General features: G+C 41.5%; 1 protein-coding gene across 4 annotated transcripts in view; it reads left to right on the top strand.

Annotated features, from left to right (window-relative positions):
* LOC120754006 (cytochrome c oxidase assembly factor 1 homolog) overlaps positions 1-17,154 on the top strand; it is a 52,424-nt gene that overhangs the window by 25,829 nt on the left and 9,441 nt on the right. For 2 of the 4 annotated variants that reach the window (XM_040067077.2, XM_040067087.2), the window contains exon 2: positions 2,563-2,750. The gene's annotated coding sequence lies outside the window, so the exon portion shown is untranslated. Of the gene's footprint in view, positions 1-2,562; positions 2,751-12,221; positions 12,354-17,154 lie in introns of those variants that run through there. The other 2 variants (XM_058421308.1, XM_058421310.1) reach the window with 2 other exon arrangements.

The following is a 17,154-nucleotide window of genomic DNA, read 5'->3' as shown; positions in this document are numbered from 1 at the left end:
AGGCAGAGATAATATGCTTGTCCTTGCTAACAGTGTTCACTTAGCTGTGTTTCCTTTCCTAGACTGGAAATTAGATTTCCTTCTCCATTGTTTATATAGAAAAACTCAAACTATTCAAGAAGATCATGTGGGAGCCACTGTTTTTAGAAGAAAGAGCTGCATTTGATTAAAAGATACCTCCCAACTTCATGTCCAGGCACTTAGCAGTAGCTAAGATAAGCATCCTTACCATGTTTTTAAGCTGAAGCCCTAGAAAAGGCTGTGTGTGTCCCCTGCACGGACCCCATGCTGCAAGGAAGGACTGTACAAGAGCCTGCATCAATAAACAGCAAGCAACCAGCTCCTGTGCCAGCTCACACGTGTGTGTGCATGTATTCCCACTAGTGAGCATGTGCATTAAGCCACCCAGATTTCTACACCTAAGGTTAGAAATGTTTGGTTTTTCTTTTTTCCTATGCTTCATTCCCAGTTTGTTTCAAATCCTGTCCCTGGACTTTACACACTTCCTTCTTACCTTGCCTATTTTGAAAGCTTTGGACCTGAATTGAGCAGGCTCCCAACATCTTCAGCTGTCTCCAGACCACACTTCAATTTCATGTTTATGTAGAAGGCATTTTGAAAGATGTATGACTCTGGATTTCCAAGGCTGTTTCATAAGGACCAAGATTCAACAAGAAGTAAGCAGAGCCACAAGAGCAAATTTATCCAAGGCACAGTCACCCAAGTGTCAGGGATGAGGATGAAATTTAGGGATCTGGCTTTTTACTTGCACCACAGCATAATTTGGCCCTTGTTTGGTTTTGTCTCTTGCTCTTTCTTCTCCTTACTTCTTCACCTTTAGAATTAAAATGGCCAAGATAGTAATTTATGCTCCAAATTTATTTTCTTTTTTCTGAAACTCGCAGTGAATGCTGTAGGTTTTTCTTAAGGAAAACTTTCTCTAAGCTTTTTTCTAATGGTGTCACACACAGAGAGCTTCTCTCCAGGAGTATGGGCAGGGAGAAAAAAAACCACTATTAGTGACCCTTTTGCTATGTAACCTTTCCTTAAAATGCCAGCAACTGAGCTTCCACAGAAGCAACAAATATTGGAAGAGGAATCTGAAGGACATTACGAATCAAGAAAGTAAGAAAAGGGATCTGCTCAGACAAGTTTCTCAGGAAAGGTGATGTAATATGTACTGTAGAAAATCCTAGCAGTTGACATAACAAAGTTTCTTTCTAAATAGCTGTGGATGCCAGCAAGCTGGGAGAAACAGAGTGTGCAGCTGGAAATACAGCTGAGCAGACTGTTTTGTCCAAAAGAAATATAGCAGGTGTAAAACTTCTTTTCAGAAGATGTCACTGAAGTTTAATTGAAATGTGTCCTTTTAATTAAAGCTGAGTGATCACTGAATGAAAGTTTCATTTCTGTTGAGACTGTTCTTGGTGATACTCTAAGATTAACCCATGCATGCTGGCAGTACTCAAGAGGCTGCTGTTGGGATGCCATGGTACACAGTTCTGTAGCCAGTGCTCAGCCCCATTCATAGACTTTTGCTGATGTTTATCAAGATTTTTAACAGATGTCTTGAGAATTGCCCAACTTTTTATTGACAGACTTGCTCATATTTCAGCCTGGTTTCCTACATAAATGACTATTTTCAACATGTGTTCTGCACTTATCCACTCTGTATACATAGAATTTGGGAACATCCCTCTCTGTTATAACAGACCTGACAGAGACATACAGGGTGTTTGAGATAATGAAAATACTAGAATTTTGTGGCAGCACATGGCTGGATGTTGGAGAACATCTAGATCTTCTCTGTAGGGGAAAGACGGCAGGGAACTATGCTCTGTGTCAGCCTTGGAGACTCCAAGAGGCCCAGATCTGGAGTATACCAGGTGTTCTTATTCCACTTCTAACACAGCTTACAAATTTTAAGGTCTTGGTTGCCGACTGAACCTTGAGAATCACAGGTTCCTCTACTTTGTTCCTCCTGGTAATTATAGAGCAAAGTACTGCACATGCAGAGGCTGATACACACAAAGTGTCATTAGGAGTGCCATTTTTATGTAGGTTAGTTCATAAAAGTTGGATAAACTGCCAAACAAGAAGTCCCAGCTCATGGACTATTGTGGATTTAGTCATCATTACAAACAGAGGAAGAACTGTATAGGAAGAATGTCTATTATGAAAATTATATTTAGTTATAGGGCTAACATACATGTTCTGTTACCTGCTTTTTGCAGATAATGGTAGTACCATTCAGGCAGCCAGCAGGCATGGTTTCATGCAAAAGAGTGTGGTTATTTTAATAAGGTTTTTATGAATAAGGCTTGAGAAAGCTGCCGGAGATCCTTAATGTTTTGAATGGCACTGCTGTCATGTCAAATATCATGTATCAATTTCTCTCTTTACTATAAATGAATGATAAGGAAGACTAAAACAGTAGGACCAACAGTGCTAGATGCCTTAGAACGGGAGGCTGAGTGACCAGGTTGAATCCTTAGGAATGTTTGAATATTCTTCTCCTGTCTCTGATACATACCTAGTTACGCATTTTCTCTTTTGTTTTAGGTGGAGTCTGGATAAGAGCTGTCAGAAGGGATTTTTAGTCAATTTGATGCTGAGTGATAGCATTCTTGAACCACGGTTTTAGAGGAGTGACACCAAAAGGCTGAGTGCTTTACAGGACAAGTAGCACTCCCTGCTTCCTCAGCTGCCTGAAAATCAAGCCATAGATATTTGCCTTCATTCCAAATAAGGTAAGTCAAACCTGCATCAAGCATGACTGAGTTTAAAATATGGTTATCAGCCTATCATACAACCATTTGAAATGAAGCCAGAGAAAAAAATCACCAGAGTGCAATGATGTGCAGAGGTCATTAATATTGTCAGGTCTCTCCCTGTTGTGATAAAACTAGAGTAAATGATGTCTTGTTAGTACACCGTAATGCTGTGATGAAGTTCAGCTGCATTTCAAGATCTTCCTGAGTTACAGCAGGGCTGAGGATGGAAAACTGCAGTAGATCCACTGGAAAAGCACTGCCAACTGCAAAAAACAGACATACTTATTGGCTATTACAAAGGTTCCAGATTTCTTTGTGCAGCTTCAATTTATTTCCTAACATGCAAAGTGCAGCAAACATCTAAGAGGACTGGTTTCTTGAGAGAGTAAGTGATCTTAGTTTACTTTTTTTTAAACTGAGGTAAAAAACCCCGAAGTTCTGACTTGTTACCAATCAAAGTAACAACTCGCTATTCCTAAAGACACAGTCTCCAGAAAGGTTATTGTATACCTAAAGAGACTTTTCAAAAGTAACCTTAAAAAAAAAAATGCAAATCCATACATTCATATGTGATACAGTATCCCTAAAGTATCTCTTAAAGTTACTGTATTCCTAAGGATAAACCATGCAAAGGCCTAAATTTGGGGTTTCCTTGTCATTTGCTGGGCTCAATTTAACAGAAAGTGCCCCCCCCCAGCTAAGACTTGATGTCAGCAGTGATGGGGTAGGAGCAGCAGAGCAGCTGGCTGCTCTCTCTTAGCATAGAAACGAAACCCAGGCTCCCGTTAGCCTTTAAGCCAACATTTGATAAAACTCTCATGCCACACTCGCATTTGAAGCCCTTTTCCATTTCCACATAACCCACATGCATACTCTTGTTTCCCTATAAAATTCCATTTGTGGCTTTAAAAGCTCATGTCAGATATGAAGCTATTTAATATGATTTCTTACGTTTCTTCTTTTGACATTTGAGCTCAGTTGCTAAAAGTGTGAGAACAGTTGCTGCTCCTGTTTTAATTTCTTCACCGCCACTCCTCAACCAGATGACATTTTAAGTTTTAAATTGGGCAGGGAGCACATTAGACATCAAGTCTGAGAGAAATGGGAAACAACGTGATGGGACTGCAACTTCAGGTGCTGCAAACAGCCCAAATCTCCATATTAAAAATCGAACACTTTTTTGGTTTAAAGTGTGAAAAGTTCCTCAAAAAGCTACATTTTCTGGGTGATGGAATGTATGCCTACCTAGTTTGCTTCCTATGAAGTTACTAACACTTGCTACATCTGTAAATGCTGGTTATTGAAGGAAGGACTTAACTCCCTCCCAGAACCCTGGGACTAATCAAAACATTGCTATTAGCATTTAATGAGAAAGTTGTCGCTTTCACCAATAAACTGGCTTAGATTCTTAGTCCCCTAAAGCACAAATGGCACATACTGCATCATAGTTAACAAGCAGATTTTGGAAAAAAACACAGTCAGAGGAGTGCAGCTTGTTCCATAAGCTCAAAATGACTGGCTGATTTCTCTTACTTCCCCCACCAGTACTGGATATTATTTATGCTAACTAGTATTCATCTTTCAGCAAAGTATCCAGACCTTATAGGGCCAGTTCTTTCTTCCAGTAAGACCTCTGCATCATAAAGCAGCCCAGACAGAACATTCCCAGGGGAAAAACCCATACTTATAGGAGCTTCCAAGTCTTTTCAACCATTTGCTCCCCTAGCTGCTTGTCTTGGGTGGAGGGGAATGGCCTGTTAGTAAGGAATGGCCAACATAAATGGAAAAGAACAAATAATACACTTGAGGGTGTGTCTAATGGATCCAAATATCCCGGACAGCAAAGGAAGTATTGCCCCTTATCTGTGCCAGACTCAGGCAGAGGAACTAAACTGGTAACTTTTAGCTCTGTCAGCCAATTCTGCCATTTTGGAGATGGGACTGGATTTACACTGGAGAAGCATCGCATGAGGAGAGTAACATTTTGGATTCTGTGGGTCCTCATTACTAAATTTTAAAAAAATTTTTTAAAACTACCACAGTTTCACAATGCATTTACTAAGAGAACAATAAGAGCAGTGAATAGTGCACTTTATTGCAAGTGCTTCATTTAACCAAGATTAAATATGCATCTGAACACTGTCACTTTGAGATACGTTCCTAATCTGACTTTGCCCCTGCTTATAGTGGTATAAATCAATAATTATTCTACCAAAGTCAGCAAAATCATTACCTGGTTTTAAACTCAAAAGAGAGAAAATCTTGCTTTTTACTTCTACAGGAAATCCCATTCAATTCAGTATGAATACAACAGTACATATAAGTGCAATGCAAAACTAGAGACAACTGGAAAATACATGTTCTAAATTCAGTACAGGGTTCCAGAACTGGATTTCCATCTGAGCTCTCCTGAACATTGCAACATCAAACCTCCTTTTCCTGCAGTGCAGTCTAGTTTATTTTCCCCAGAAAATATATTTTCCTTTTTGTAAAGAGAAGCCACATGAAATACATGGTTATTTTCTGAGCAAATATCTCAAAGACCATAGCTTATACATGTTAAAAAACCAACAACCCACAAATTTCTTTTTTGAAGCTAAATGCATGTTCTTAGTCTATCAGTATTTTCATTCCATGCCATTTTTTTGCATAGTGGAAAATATGCACCCTTAGGAGAATAACAACTATGATAAGTTGTTAAAAACCAAATTATCTAGGAAGGTAATTTTTCCCATTATGAAAGTGGCTTGTCAGATGTTAGTGAAATGAATTAGTCACTTAGCACACCTTTCACAACCTCTAAAAATTAGATTATGGCCTACACATTCCCATGAGTAACAGCAGCAGTTCTCCTCTTTGTATATACAGTAGTGTCACTCCGCAGTTTCTGATTATGTTTTATTCACATGGAGGTATAAATCGGTCATAAATCAGTCCAAAGCCTAAAACTAACCAAACCAGTTCATATTTCTCACATGAGCAATTCTATTTGCATACCTTTCCAGAGCAGACATTTCTTGTTGTGTTATAAAAAGATTCCAGGCACATGGTATTCAATGGAAAAAGGTGACAACATGACATTTAGAAGATGTATGCATGAGAAGAAAAAAGAAAGTTGGAAAACAACAGGAAAAGAAAAGAACATTTGCTTATGACCAACTCAATAGAGGAAATTAAACTGAGCAATATCTACCCAGTTTGTCCTGTGATTTACTCCTCTGCTTTCTGGAACTATTCAGAGTAGAGGAACATCAAGCAGGATCTCATCAATGTGTGTCAATATGTGAAAAAGATGGAGCCAGGTTCTGTCCAGCAATGCCCAGGGATGGGACCAGAGATGATTGGCACAAGCTGAAACACTGGAGATGCAGTGTGAACATCAGGAAATGGTTTTTCACTGAGGTTGACAAGGAGCTGGCACAGATTGCCCAGAGAGGTTGTGGAGTCTCCATCCTTGGAGATACTCGAAAAGCTGTCTGGACATCCTCATAGACAGCACATTTGAGCAGGGATGCTGGACAGTGACCTCCTGATATCCATCCTGACTTCAGCCCTGCTGTGATACTGTAATGCTGCTTTGGTCTCCTGTCAGTGAGAAAGGGAGGCAGCTGATTTTCTCAGTTGTCTCCCTTCAATCAGGGGCAGCAAATTTCAGAAATGCAAAGGGCACTCCAGCAGCCAGGAGATCTGGAAGAGACCCCAATAAGCATGTAGAGTTTGCAGTGGAAGGAGTCAAATGCTTGTAGGGTCAGGATAGGCAACTTTACATCTGGTGAATTACTAGAAACAAAGCAGGAGGGCAAGAATTGTGTATTACTTCCACTTCAGTCACTCTGAGAAACATTCCCATCCTTTTTGTTTCAGAGAGGGAACTGTGATGTAAAAAATAAATATACATCAAGTGTCACCTGATGACTACAGCTTTGTGCCAGGGGCTTTGGGAGCACAGGAGGAATGCTGAGAACTACTGTGAAAGGACTTGTCATGTACAAAAGCAAAGCAGAGAAACCTGGATGCCTGAATTTTATGACATTTAATTTCCATGCAGACAGCTGAGACCTTGGTAGTTTCTGGACTATAATTGTGTTCTCCAGACTGATTTACCATATCATTCTCCTGCACAGAATGAGGCTAAGCACATCAAGGGGTGTTTAGGTCCAGGAGCTGTATAGTGCCAGTTGCTGGTGCTGCAGTGTTTATTTCTGGCCCTAGGCAAGAATCCCAGACTTTGGGGCTGCGCTGTGTTCACACTGTTCACACAGTAAAAAGGGTCACACGCCTCCTCCATCTCCTGTGACTAGCTTGTCTTCTTGAATGCCAGGCCTCCTACATGTTAAAAAATATCTGAACTGGACTTAATGCAGTGTAGGGCAGCTGAAAAAGTTAAAAGGCAAGTTCAGTGCCAGGTTAAACACTGGATCATTTTGTTGGATCATCACCTTCCTGTGAGCATGGTAAGACAATGTAGCTATTTTTTTTTTTTTTTTACTTCCTTAAGTGAACATTGCAGAAGGACAGCACCAAGGAGGCTGAAACTTTAAAAAACAGGAGCTTTGTAATGCTGAATTCAAGCAAAAATGCAGCAGTTTCAAATCATACCTGGCACATTAACGTAAGCCTGACAAGTGAGATACAGAGGTGCAAATGCAGCTTTAATGTAGAAGTAGCAAGTTTCTGTATGAAAATACAACTTCTTGTCAAGTTACAAGGAAGGCTTTTTTTTTTAAACTCTGCAGCAGACAATGCTGTTATCAGATAGGGTGGTGCTGTTGGAGGTGAAGGAGGAGCTCTTTTCATGTCTTTCTCTAGACTATTTCTGCTTCTAATAGATACAAATGCCTGCTGAATAGCTCTGTGCTAAACGGCCTGGGTTTCTTTAACGGGGAGCTCAGAGGAGCACTGCTGGGGTTAACATACAGAAGGCACTATGCAAATAGTGTTCACAGAGTTTATAATTTCCTGTTGGAACAGCAAAGAAAAGAAGTTCATTGATTTAAACCAGAGAATACAAATTATTTCCTGCCTACAAAGCTGCCAAATGCTTGGAATTATTGATTTTATTTCCTCCCTGCTGCTAACCAAACACTTCTGGTCCTGTCGTGGGCATCACCAGCTTATTGACTAAGTAAACATAACCCATTAAGCTGAACATTCTAAAAATAATAGAAAATTATAGTGGCTTTAGGGAAAGGAAAAAAAAAAAAAAAAAGGAGAGGAGAAACAGTTCCGGAAGTTAATTAACTTTTATGTAGATTCAAGTTTCTGCAATATAGGTTTGCATCCAAATGAGAGAGCAAGGAATGAATTGAAAGAAGACTCAGGGGGAAAAAAAACCCCAAAAGTCCTTTCCTAAAGAAGCCAAAAAGAGGAGGGTGCAGGGAAGCAGGTACTTCATATTTTAAGACTCCAAGCAAAAGAAAAAAATACTGCAAAATTGAGATTGAAAGGATAAAACTGTGTGGCAGCAGCATGGTGAAGGCATGTTTTTATTTATTTATTTACTTACTAGCAGCAGGAGGTCTGTGCGCTTGCCTGATTTTTTTTTTTTTTTTTTTTTTTTTTTTTTTTTTTTGAGTCAGAGCTGAGCACAGCTGATGCCTGGCCTTGGAACCTGTCAATTTGAAGATGACATGTACAGTATTAATAAATGTAGAACAATACTTGCTGTCAAGTTGGTTACAAGGTAGTAGTTCACTGAAGGGGGCCTGACAATGTCAAAAAGCATTAGACCAGAGACAGCAAATGCTTTATACTCTACAGCTGAACCCAAAAGTTGAATTGATGCCCTGAATCTGACTTGAAGGCATCTGTCTGCTTTGGAGAGGGTGTGTTTGTCTAAAGAAGCAGGGAACAAGTTGCTTTTCCCTCCTCCTCCAGCCATCTGCCTACACGAGGGAGACAAGGACCAAGACAAAAGAGAACAAATTCTAGTGTGCTGTAGGTGGACAGGGATACCTTACATACAAAATAGTCCTGAAAAGTAGGAAAAGACACTCAGGAGAGGTTTTTACAGGCTGTTCTGAACAGCAGGGAGACAGCTGTCAGGCTGGGACATTGCAGGGAGGGCTGGCTTTCCCCTGGGACTGGCTGTTGCAGGTGGCTTCCCTGGCCAAGAGCCTTGCAGTCCTTTGGTGTGAGAGTCAGCAGTGAGAGAAGAGCCAGTGGGAAGAGACACCAGGAGGGAAGCAAACAAGCAGATTACAAAGTGATGATAAGTGAGGGGATCAGTCTTCTACAGTGGCTTAGAGGAAGGTGTGACTGTTTCCTCCACCCCCTCACCTTCATGCCTGTTGACTGAAGAATACTATTAAGGCAGGTAGTCACAGATTATTAATGACCTGTTAACAGCTTCTTTAATTTTCTAATAAGTGCCAACTGCAGCTGCTATAATTATTCTGATGGTCCTACAACATGCCCTGAGCTAGACTGCAAAGTGGTTTTTTTATCAGAACACATTGTGCTCTTAACATGTGTGTACTGCATGTGAGCAATTGCATGCCTAAGTAAAATTACATCTTTGGCTGTCAGAGCACTTTCCAGCCATTAAATATCAATATCTTCCAGCAAAGTAGGAACCAGGAAGTGTTTAGTCACTTATTTTTGCATGTGTGAATTGAGACACCCAAATTCTATAGTTTTAGCCACAGTGATACAGTGAGTCAGTCCCTGAGCTGCTTGTGAAACCTGGGAGCTGTCTTCTGCTTTGTGCTGGTATCATATGAACTGCGAAAGTCACTGTTAAGTTGGAGGTAGCACTAATCAGGGGCTTTTTCTCTCTAAGCAGAGGTTGCTAGGAGTAACATTGTACAAAAGTGATGGTGTCCATCATTCTTTCTAATTCCCACCACCACAGAGCTGGAGTAGCATATGATGGGAAAGCAAAACATAAACAAACAGAAATGGATCACAGCCCACCTGTGTGTCTTATGTATGCCACATTTGTCGAATTTCATTGTATTGAGCCCTTGGTAATCTAATGTTTAATCAACCAACCCCACAAACAAGTATTTGAAGGTTACCATTTCCTGAAGAAATAGTGTATGTTGTAGCATCCCTGTTTGAAAGCTACTGGTGAGGATATGTCTTAATAATGGTATAAAGCAGATGCTGAGTATTCAACGATCTTTTTGAAGACAATGATTCTGTAAAGGTATCACCTACTGAGCACACATAAAGACCAAACATTTTGAAAAATCTCACTCATCAACAGTACATAAAGCTGTGTTCTGTGCTTTTGTCCAGCTCTTGGACTATTACACCTCCTTGCTGGACAAAGCCCTGTGCTGTAGCTTTTTATAGGCAAGCTAGTCCCTATATCTCTAAAGGTAGGTTTGCTATAGGAAACAGCCCTTGAGTTGTGCCAAATATGTCTAGTCTGGCATGTTTAAACCTAGAAGAGGGAATGGGCAGGCAACAGGGAACAGCCCAGGTCTCTGGGAATCAAGTGTCTGACCTGGTACCACATTCCTGTGAAGTTGTTCTGTGTTTTTCTTCCACAGCTCTGCAAAATGAAGGAAAAAACAAACAAACAAACAAACAAACAAACAAAAAAACCCCTACCTTCCCTAACAGGAGCTATCAAAGGACTGAAGATGTAGTGAATCATATTCAAAGTATTAAACAGAGAAATTTATTCTGTAAAATCTTTCCCACACTTATCCTGAGGAGGAAAACATGGATTGCAGTCAGCTGTTCTCTGAAATTCCTCTTGTTCTGACTCATATCTGGAAGGGAATCTGATTCATGTCCAACTGCCATGTGAGCATCCAGTATAACTTTTCCTTTTTCCAAGGGTGGATGAATAAATCAGTAGCTACTCCCCAGATGAAGTTAGAGGTCTGACTCCAGATGCTGCATGTGCAGTGTGGCGGGTTCCATCACTTCCTTTGCCCTTTTGCACTCTCCATCTTGCACAGCTCTGTGCACAAGCTAACAAGCTGGATCTGTCTGAACAGAAACCCTCAAGTACTAGGGGAACTTTTTTTCTTTCTTTTATTTTTAATGGTTCCCCATCATAATTATTTTTCCCTTTTTTGTCTTTCTGATAATAGAATGTTTCTAGGTCAGAATCCCAGTTGGTCTTGTGCTGGTTTTGGTCCCCAGTGCTTATTAAAAAGTCACAAGTCCTTGAGGTTAGCTTTTCCCCAGATCCTAATTTGTGTTAACAGATTTAGCTGATACTGAACCAGTTTTACTCATATGGGCAAGGACCAACTTCTGGAACCGATCCAGGTGTCCAAGATGTTCGAAAGTAATTAGTTTTCTTTAAAGCCTTGGACTGTAAGTGTTGATCTGATATATTTAAAAGGAACTTGACTTTCAGAAGGGTGGAGTCCTTCTTTTCTGAAAGAGGGGCCCTTCTGTGAGGGTATAAAAAAAGGGCACTTGATAAACCTACCCCATCTGAGAGGAATTAGGGTAGCATTTTTTTTTAGTTTTGGTTTTCAGTAGGAAGTAAGAATAAGAGCAGGGTGTTTGTTAACTGCCAAAAGTATGTACTGCGGTAATACTATATAATAAAAAGCATTAGATCAGCAAGGTGTTTGGGTACAGGACTGCAGACCTTCCTAGCTTCACCAATATTTTTAAAAGCTTTGTAAATCAGGCTCTGTGCTGACCACAGCAGAGCAGACCACATATTTTACCCCCTCATTTCCGGAGGCAGACAAGGGAACAAGCATCTTATGATTTACACTGTGTTCCTGCTTTAAACATTTTTTCCCTGTGACTGCCTCCCCTGGCATTCAGTTCCTTTAGGTCACTGTCTACTGCATGCCTGTTTGATGTGTGCATGTGGGTGATACTATCGAAGTCAGAAAGACTACAGACAAGGGTAAGCCTTATCACAATTGGAGTTAGAGATGGTAAACTTCCAAGTCGGTACTGATTGTTAACATAGCCACATAGAGTTTGTAACCCAATCACATCTGCAGTACTTATGTGAACTTCTGAGACAAATTTCTTTTCCTTTTAAAAGGTAAAACCTAACCTGTTGGCCAAGAAGGTTATCACAGATTCCTGGTGGGTTTTGATTCTTTCACACATCTCAGGATTTAGTGAGTTGGCTTAAAGCTAGATTGGATATTGGTTTTGGCTTTGAGATTTTGTCACTATCTTCAGCATAATGAGTGTATTGGACATAGATAAATACCCACAAACTGCCAAGAGAGATAAATAGTTAGCACTGCATAGAAAGAATGGCAAACTCTTTCCATGAGAAATGGTATTGTGCTCTTCCCTGCTCCCTTACCTTGCAGGTTCAGTGAACCTGTTCTAGGCAATTATATATGGGAAACACATCATACCATGAAAACCTCACTGGCTTGACAGTCCCTTTCTGCTAAGCACAGAGTGCTATTCCCTCTTATCATGACAGCACAACACAGTCAAAGGATTCTATTTGCTATTTCTTTGTACGGTTCTTGTTCTAACATGCCTGTTTGGAAGCTGGTCTGTGTTGCAGGCTGCAGGCAGGCACAGGGACAGCATAGAGCAATTCTTTTGAACTTTGGATTGTAGCACTCATGACCTCGCTCCCAGCAACAAGGAAGCCAAGAAGCTGTTCCACAGCTTTCTCAGGTAAAACACTCGCTGTTAAACCCATAAACTCCACTAATCTTTTCTTCTTGCGCCTTGGATTTGCAATGTTTTCATTTTCCCTACTTAAGAATTCTTACTCTTAAATCCTTTGCAATTCACCTCTAAAACGCAAAAGGTGAACATTCACACCTTCTTCCCCCCTCCATGGTGTCCAATTACAGAAACATACAATTAGGGATGTTAATGACAGATTATTAGGCATTAACCTATAATGTCATCCTCCAGTTGCAGCAAAAATGGGTCACACTGTCGGTATAATTATCCTGGTTCTCTAATAATATGCCCTGGTCATGCCTCATTTCTGTGATATATCCCTTGTATTTCAGAATAAAGTACAGGCAGCTCTAGTTGTGCTGGAGAGTGATCTAGAGCAGGCTGTTGAACTGCTGGCACATGAGCCTGGCCTTTAAAGAGACTGAACAAACTAGGTTGTGGCATCTTTCCAACTTAGAGAAAGCCAATAAAGGATTTTGGCACCTGCCTTTGTTACCTGCAGTTAGGAAGACAGGCTCTGTTCACAGGGGGGTGAACTGAGGGACAGCAGGAGACAATAGGACTCCTTGGACAATAGGAATGGTGGCCCCACTCCTTCTGCCTGCTCAGCACTAGGGTGGTGGTGCAATATTCTTCAGGGAAGAGGGCACATAGAGGGTTGAAGGTGGGCGGGCAGGAGGAAGAGAAATGTGGTGCAGGTGAGCCCACCGGATGAGACGGTGCAGCTCAAGAGCACAAGGGGAAGTTGTCTGTGATGGCAGAACAGAAATTTTATTCTGTAAATAGAGTAGAAACATGAAAATAAGAGTGCCCAAGAGAGGAGAAAAATGAAATGAAACTTAGATATGTGAAGGTACCATGCAAGTTTTTTGCTGAGGGCAACTGCTTTGTAGAGTGTGCCACAAGAGAAGTGATATAAGAGTAAGGTGGCTGCTTAGAGTCCTTAAATCACTTTATTGACTACTTTCTCTTCCCTTGTGAATTAGCTAGTAGCAAAGGCAGAAAATAAACTTAAAACTGTTTCTTAGCTTTCTTGCCAGTAGTCTTTCTCATATGTAGAGTGAGCTCCTTAAAGCATTCTCACCAAGGCCAGCTGCACAAATCTAGGAACTTATTCACAAGGATATCCTGGAAGGGACTATTTCAAAGCTGTCTAAAAAGGTATTTTACCTCCCTAAATGTCAGAATATCTGTTTTCAGTGCACCTGAAGAATAACTGAGGAGGAAAAAAAGAAGAAAAATGTATTAATCCTACTTTTGGTTTGACTGTGAGTTTAGCAAACTTTACTACAAGTTTCTGAGGTCTTGGTCTTTGCTGTTTCTGAACATGCTGGCAGGGTCAAAAAATTGTGCCATTACCTCTCATAAATGAGGTAAATAATATGTTAAGGCTATTTCCATGAAAAAAGGGGTAAATAATAGGCTGAGATCCTGTCAGAACACTTCTGCTGTACTGTCCTGGGTTTGGTGACAGTACTGATGATGAAGGGATGTTGTAGACAGTGAGTGTCAAAAAGATGTCTCTAAAATGTTGTCCTAGCATGTTATTAGTATAGAAATTGGCTTACACCCAGATGCCTGCCTTATGGATCTTAGAAGATCAATGGATGGGCAAGAAAGCAAGAATGTGGAATACAAGTGTGTGCTCGTGTGTGGTTTTCCTGACATTCCCCTCATCTCCTGTGACTTCCTGGGTGGTTTGCTGAAAAGCTGTGCCTAGGGCCAATTAAAAACCCACCAGACAAAAGGAGAGTTCCATTGCGGAAGGGTCAGCAGCAATTACAGCCTTGAAGTTAGATGCTCATGTCTGTGTTCAGGTCTATTGATAAATTTTAATTTAATTTATTAGTAGTCTTTTGCTGCACCTATTTAGTGTGTCACTCCAACACCTCAGAACTGCAGTGGTTCAAGGTGGTTTAAAGGCTTCCAGTTGCTTGCATTGGTGGCCTGGCACTTTACTGTCCTGGCCAGGTGGGTAGGCAATGGCCCAGACTGAGATAGGTGGTAGTGATCACACCGAGTTTGCATTCATCAAGTTGCTTCTCTCTTGTTTCAGTTTTATTGTTTGCTGTTTGGTCTGTGGTAGCACCCCAGAGGTTGGAGATGCTGGTGGAGTTTGGTAGCACCAGGAGGAGGAGAAGGACAAGGAGTAGGAGGAGGAAATGCCTTTCCCATAGAACCTACAGCCCCAGCTCCCTTGCTCAGTTCCAGGGAAAATAAAATTAATGTTTATGCTTGGTGAAAATGCCCTTCTTCACCAATACCTGCCATGGGTAGTGGTGCCCAACACCAACCTCTGCCACACAAATTTCAAATCAAACAGAGAACCCAAATTTGCCAGAATAAGGGAGACTCTCTTAAGCCAGCCTATTTTTAGAAGAGCCTCTGTGGAGAAAACATAGTCTAATTAAAAACAGCCTTTACTGTTGCGGTAACCTCCCATTTCACATGTGGCCCTGGGAGTTTGTTAAGTCTTGTTAACAGCCTGAGTCCCACTTAGCTTCAAAGTCAAGCCTTCTCCTCCATATCCTGCTATTTTCAAGGCACAAAGTGAATGTCACTATTATTAGCATATTCTGCTCTTAACAGTTGTTTTTTGAGAACACTACTTATAACGATTTAAGGTCTCTTCTTTTGGTTACTGTGGGTTCAGTGGTTTTGTGCAAGCTAATCTCCACTTAATCTCTCTTAACACTCCAAATAACATGGAGGAAAAGATGCCTTTGCAGAACAGCATAGCTTGGAAATTGTGCTTTTTTCATCACTGGCTGTGGAAAAGTCTATTTCCACCAATTGACTTGCATACTCTTTTTAGTGATAAAACTGGTTCTCAGGGGAGATCACCACACGAAGCAGCATGAACTTCCTCCTTAGGAGGCAATTGCATGTTGTATCTGTAAAATTCTCTCAAATACTTAACAGTTGATCCCTTTGTGGCAAATTAAGTGGAGGGGGTTTGGTCCTTTGCTGTGAGAGCCTCTACAGGTTTGCAACCTGTACATCATGTTCACAAGGGCTCAGGACAGGAGGCACACCTCTGGGCATGACTCTGCTTCCCTTCCTTAGTGAGCCACTCCCATGGCATTTCAGCAGAGCAGCCAATGGAGTGGCAAACACAGCTGGCCACAGGACAGAGATCCAACTGGCAAGTTCTTGCGGGCAACAGATCCTTATTATGTTTTGGTCTTCCGCAAGCTGTCACCATTCAGAAGTCTTCATCAGTGGTGTGCCAAAGGATGCTCAAGGCTGCAATATTCAAGCATCCATTCCACAAGGGACCAGGATGGCAGGGAAGGGCAGCCCCTCTGTGAGGGATGCTCTGGACTCCAAGGACGCTTCTGTCCTTGGTTTTGGAGGCTGGCAAGGAATTGTGAGATCGATGAGAGGGTTTGCAGTCTTGAAAGGTTTGTTAAAATGTGTAGCTCTGAACCTTTCCCCACAACTGGCTTGGGAAAACAGCTAAGGAAGAAGTGGGACCAGAGCATCAAGGGCTAGACAGGGATGGAGTGGTCCAGCCCATGGGCTTTCAACTGTGACTGAAAATGAGCAATGGAGACGTTCTACCTGTTACTGTGATGAGGACCTTGGTGCACAACTTGCGTGCACCCCAGCTCTCCACATCTCTGCCTCAGCAGGAGCAGCAACAGAAGACAGCTTTGGGCAGGGGCAGCACCTTAGGAGCAGTGAGGTGTGCTGCATGGAGCAGCAGTGCTTAATGGGATCACCACTGCTCAGCGGCCAAGCTTGCTTGCCAGATGGCACTGTCTCTACATTGCTACACTGGAGCAGAGGTGGTGGCAAGAGTGTATGTGAGCATGTGACTGATCAGCAATAAGTTTTTCTTATTTTCCATCCATCTCCCTTGTCTGAGTGTGAGCAGACTGTGAGATCTAACAAACCTCAAACCCACTGACAGTGAGTTGCAGAGCCTCCAATTTCCAGTGTTTACTAGGCAGGTCCCCTGAGCCTCAGTAAAAACCTCACTGGTGCAAGAGCTCCCTGTCTTCCCACTGTTACTCAGCAGACTGCCAGCAGCAACCCCCACCCCCAGACATTTGCATTCAATTACCCTGAATTTAATCAGAGAAAGCAAATTTTGCCTGGCCACAACTTTGAAAGGGGCAAAAACAAATGCCATAGGTCACAAACTGTTATATCTGATCCTCCCTTCAGATTTACCACGAGGTTTTGGGTTTTTTTTTCCCATCCCTGTTATGTGGTGTTGGTATCAGAGCCTCCTCATGGTAAGAAACTTGGTTATTAATCAGATTTTGTGGGGATTTAAGGAAAGTTGCAAACACAAGCAGGCAAACAGGAAATTCTCACTGTCACTGAAATGACTACCACTGTTTCTCTGTAAAACCACACTTGTACATTTCCTCTGCTGTAACTTCTCATGCCATTCAAGTTCCCCAGGGGAAGTGAGAAGAAAAAACTCATCACAGAAACAGATCAGGAGAGAGAGAGATGATGGCTGACTACAGTAATGGCACAGTTTTGGTATTTTGGAGCATAAAATAGGCATAACATCCACATGCCTCTCTGGGTCAAAACTAGCCATCCACAAATACGTAATAATTTAAATAGTAAACTTAAATACTAAGGGTTCTTAAAAATCAAGGAAACTAATTAACAAGGAAAGCATTCAACCTAGGACTAGCATGCATTACAACTGAGGGCTAGTGCCAGCAGGGGAGGAGATGAAATTCATACCTCAGTTGCATTCACAGTTTTGTGGAATCATGGAGTATACTTAGTTGAAAGGGACCCTCAAGGATCATGAAGT

Source organism: Hirundo rustica, chromosome 1 (genome assembly GCF_015227805.2).
Source record: "Hirundo rustica isolate bHirRus1 chromosome 1, bHirRus1.pri.v3, whole genome shotgun sequence".
In the NCBI taxonomy this organism is placed as follows: domain Eukaryota; kingdom Metazoa; phylum Chordata; class Aves; order Passeriformes; family Hirundinidae; genus Hirundo; species Hirundo rustica.
Note: the sequence above shows the minus strand (reverse complement) of the source record. Positions and strands in the feature narration are given on the sequence as shown.